Source organism: Bactrocera neohumeralis, unplaced genomic scaffold, assembly GCF_024586455.1.
Source record: "Bactrocera neohumeralis isolate Rockhampton unplaced genomic scaffold, APGP_CSIRO_Bneo_wtdbg2-racon-allhic-juicebox.fasta_v2 ctg555_3, whole genome shotgun sequence".
Taxonomy (NCBI): domain Eukaryota; kingdom Metazoa; phylum Arthropoda; class Insecta; order Diptera; family Tephritidae; genus Bactrocera; species Bactrocera neohumeralis.
The window spans coordinates 182,421-187,477 of record NW_026092484.1 but is presented as its reverse complement, the minus strand read 5'-3'; the positions used below and the strand labels follow the sequence as shown (position 1 = coordinate 187,477).

Sequence of the window (5,057 nt, the reverse complement as noted above, 5' to 3'; positions counted from 1 at the left end):
GCACTGTTCTAGTAGAGATTTTTCCCACCGCTGGCTCATAGAGCTCACACAGAAGATCAATTTCTCGTCAGGTTTCCATATTTCAGTTGGTTTTCAATTGTTTTTTTTTTTTACACTGAATAGGCTATATTAAGTTTGCCACGAAGTTTTTAACACTCAGTAAGAAAAGATGGAGAACCCATAAAGTATATGCATAAATAAATGATCAGCTTGACTTGCTAAGTGGATCATCCAAGTGCTTGCATGGAAAATTTTTAATTTTACGAGATATCTTCACGAAATTTGGGATAGGTTCTTGCGTAAGGCGATAATGTAATATCCTATCAAAATTGTTCCGATCGAATCACTATAGCATATAACTGCCATACAAACTGAGCGATCGGAATAAAGCTTTTATAAGGAATCTTTTGCATTGCATTTGAAGGGTACTATAACCTCTGTGCAACGAAATTAACGTTTATTCTGGTTTTCATTTTTATTTGCTCATAGTCGTTTATAAATCTAATGTAAATAAAAGTAATCTTATCATCTATGTTTGGATACTTGAGCCCTTCATCCATTTCAAGCTTTCGACTATTGTTTCGGGTCAGTATGTTGAGAAAGTGTGTAGAACTTAATTCTTGTGGGTTACATCACCACTAGAATTTTCTATTTAAGTTTCTGACAAAGTTACTGTACACTTATAAACATACAATACATATGTATCTAGGTAAACAAAAGCCGCTTAAGCGACACTTGAGAAAATTAATTGAAATTTATTAAGGTGCGAAACTATTTGATTGTTGCTTTTGTTGTTGTTAAGCATAATAGATTGTATTAGGTTATAGGGAGGAAATATCATTGATATTTGCAATTGATGCGTTCACACTTACATACATGCACACATACATAACTGCATGCTGCTAGGCGCATTTCAAATGCATATTGATAAGTGTCCTTCACCTCATTTATGCATGGGCGTATTTGAGTGTGTGTGTATATGTATATGTAGATGCATTTATATGATATTTGTATGATGATATTATTTACATATACTATGTATCTACGCCTCATACTTATCAATAGCGTATAGTTAGATATGAATATGGTCGAATGCCTATTGCTTTCGCTCTAAATCGATTTCTGTCCTGTCAAAGCGCGCAAACACACCCATACATACCTACGCGCAGTTGTGTATTTGTTTGCTCTCAATGCTGCTGAATGCAAAACAAAAAAATAATTTACACAATTACGCATTTTCTAATGCATTTATGCCGTATGCGGCTTGTAAATGGGCCAATTTCCTCGATATACAAGCTTAGTATGCCACACAGACATATAAACATACAAACTTATAAGCAAAATATATAGCACACATATATATGTACACATGTATAAATGCACTATATCTCAATTCTACGTTATTTCACTATGTCTGACTGCCATTTAATGTTGTTCCTGTGGACAGAGGGGGATGGAGGAGTGCGGACAGCGAGTGTGGCGTGCAAAACGTTCCATATTGTTGCAGCACAATATTCTAACTGGTTTATTTTCTGTTGTGACTTTTGCCTGTCGTTAGCATTTTCAATAGAAAACCAACAACAAATGAAATTACATATAATGTTTTGTTATATATAGATTAGGGTGAGACAAATATACAGATGAAACAAGAAAAAATGTTAACTTGTAACAATTGCAGTGGCGCTATAATACTCTTCACATGTACATATGATTACTTACGAGAACTTTCGAGATCGGCCAGTTTGTAAGACAGTTATATCAGTATACATGTGTATATGATATCAGTTCGTCCCACTGATCATTTATATACATACATACATATGTGCTTTATGACTGAGATTTCCTTTAGGTGTCACAAACTTTGTGGCAAACTAATATATACTGTTCAGGATATAAAAATACAAAATATTACTGCAAGCCTGGTTTTTATCTTAATATTTAAAGTTTTATATATATAAATAATACAAAAAATGTATTAAGAATATCATAACTTTTGTACCGTTTAGATTACAATTTTTTATATCAGGAATTCTTGTGGAGCATAAAATTTCCTTAAAAAACCACCTCCAGGAATTCTTTTCAATTTAAAAATTCGTATATTTAAAAGCTTTGAAAAGTTTTATAACAACATACATGGCTCGCCCTAATGTTCGCGTGCGTGCAAATGTAAAATTCAAAGCATTTGTTTGTTAAGTGCTATTTATAAAATGGAGCGCCGTGCTGATTTCCATGGCAATTATGCAAATTTTATATTTTCCAATTTTCGAAAATTTAAAATTACGTAATAATGCAATGAAATTTATTTTTGGAAATGCATAATGCAAATCTATTATTTAATGTGGCTGCCATTAGTTGATAACCACTTTACTGATGCAGAAAAATAAATATTCTACTCTACCACTTTTCAGAGTATAAAAAATTATTGATATAACTTAACCAAGTTTTTAACAGTAAAATTGTGGATGAGTCTTCCCTGAGTTCCTTGTTAAAAGTTTTCTGGCAAAAACACGATGTTAGATATCAGTGGACTCTTCTGTTTTAAGCATCTTTGATTGCTAAACTCAGGTCAGAACATAAATCCGATGGCTAAAGCTGAAGAAAGTTCAAATGCTGACACCGCCAGAAGGCACCGACAGTACTCGGTAAGATTCTGAAAAGTCCAATAAATTCTAAGTAATACTATATAATATTAGAAAAGCATTTTGCTACACAGCCTTTGATACAAAAACAAAATTTGTCGACGATAGAAGATACACAGCATAAAACATAGATCTGGTAGTCAATGCAAAAGGAAGGCTATCTTTCTGAAGATGTACCGGCTGTAGTTGGCAGTCCGCAACCCAAGCTATTTGTGTGGATTAGTCATCGGAAGAGTTCTATGTATAAATTCGCAAAATGCTATAATAGAAAAGCCTTTTACTGAACTGTGTAGATAAGCAGAGTCTTAGATGAAACAAATTATCGATGTTAAAAGTTTAAACTTTGTTCGGCATATTTTAAGCTCTCTCAAGGGCTATGCGCAGGCCAAAACATAAATCCGGTGGTTAAAGCAAAATAAAGTCCAAAGGCTGATTTTCTAAAAAGCTACCAATCGTACTAAGCAGTTTGCAAGTCAAGCTGCAAATCTAATACGTGATCGTTAAAAAACAAACCATGGTCTATGGGTAAGTTTCAGTTTATCAATTGTTTCAGTACATTCTGATAAAAAATGAAATATTTTCGTAAAAAAACACGACCCACCATTGCTTATTTTGCAGAAAAAATTTCCACTGAAAACCCGTCTAAGTACCCCAAGCCTGAGTACCAAATTCTCTTAACTAAACAACCTTTTTTGGCTTAATATTCGCATCGAAGGGCTTAAGCGGGCTTTTTAAATAACCCAACTCGTCTAAGTACCTCAAAAAGCTAGGATTTCCCAATTTAATGGGCTTTACTGTATGTTATTCTAAATTTTGTTGTTGATAAGTTTCTGTTGACAAAGTCAGCGACTGTTTCTGTTTGTTCAGATTTCAGGAGCACCACGAAATGACTGTTCTTGGAAGCTGACCAAAATTTTGTTATCATGAGGACATATGACGGAGTATACATATAGTATGTATGTCAATTTATACAGTTTCGAAATCTTCTACTCATCGGCTTCTGATATCTTGGCAGTAAATTTCTTGAATCTGTGAAAGATTGTAATACATAGAGATGTTTAAGAGAATGAACTAATAGTTGTAGGACGATACCCTTTCTAAAATTTGGTGGATTACTTCACGGCGGAGAGTGAAGAAATTATTAATAATTTTAATTTTTGGGATGCATTTTTGCCTTTATCGTAGTAGTACTGTAAAATATGCCGTATTTTCTCTTTATTTTGCTCCATGTTTGCGACGCTATAACTCACGAACGACTTAAAAGAAATCCCAATCAATCAAACACGTGTTAAACACGAAAATACCGCAAGACTTTTTTGACAACCTATTGTATTCCGGCGGTTATTTACTGTCTTATGATTGATGCATGAACTTCTGAGGTGGTTTATATATTTGCTCGCCCGTAAGGAATTTTTTGATAAGTTAGAAGTCTATTAGCAACCACAATTTCCATATAAATTCTGTATCGTATTCTGAAAATGTTATTAGCTTTGTTTTATTTTTCAGGACACTTTGGAGTTGTTTTAATTTGATTTAAAATTTCAAGAACCCGTTTACATATGTGGTAAATATTTTTCCATCTCCTTTTTGGTATTTTCTTACTAAACAAATTTCTCCCACTATTTTCATTTGTAGTTTACAACTACAATATTCTTAATAAGGGGTAAAATAAAGGGAAATTTCGCAGGAGAAACGATTTTGGGACAACTCGATGAACCGCTTGAATTGGGGAAATTGTAAATGTAAAGTCAGCGTATGAGAGTAAAAGGCTTTCATGTGAGAGTAAGCACTTCAAGTTCTCAAGCTTCGCACTCATAACACTAAACTACGCTCTTGTGTTGAGAGCTCAGCGAAACGGTACAAATGTAAATGTAAAGTCAGCATATGAGAGTTAAAGGCTTTCATGCGAGAGTAAGCACTCCAAGTCCTTAGCACTCATAGAACTAAACTACGCTCTTGTGTTGAGAGTTCAGCGAAACGGTACAAATTTAAATGTAAAGTTAGAGAATGAGAGTGAAAGGCTTTCAAGTGAGAGTAAGCACTCCAAGTTCTTAGCACTCATAGCACTAAACTACGCTCTTATGTTGAGAGCTCAGCGAAACGGTACAAATGTAAATGTAAAGTCAGCGTATGAGAGTGAAAGGCTTTCATGCGAGAGTAAGCACTCCAAGTTCTTAGCACTCATAGCACTAAACTACGCTCTTGTGTTGAGAGTTCAGCGAAACGGTACAAATTTAAATGTAAAGTTAGAGAATGAGAGTGAAATGCTTTCATGTGAGAGTAAGCACTCCAAGTCCTTAGCACTCATAGAACTAAACTACGCTCTTGTGTTGAGAGTTCAGCGAAACGGTACAAATGTAAATGTAAAGTCAGCGTATGAGAGTGAAAGGCTTTCATGCGAGAGTAAGCACTCCAAGT

The 5,057-nt window shown here is 34.3% G+C and overlaps 1 long non-coding RNA gene across 1 annotated transcript; it reads left to right on the top strand.

Annotated features, from left to right (window-relative positions):
• The first annotated feature begins 2,379 nt into the window (after window positions 1-2,379).
• Window positions 2,380-4,407, top strand: LOC126767336 (uncharacterized). Its single transcript, XR_007669072.1, has 3 exons — window positions 2,380-2,642; window positions 4,146-4,203; window positions 4,275-4,407. It is a non-coding gene; the product is annotated as an uncharacterized LOC126767336 (long non-coding RNA).
• The last annotated feature ends 650 nt before the right edge of the window (window positions 4,408-5,057 follow it).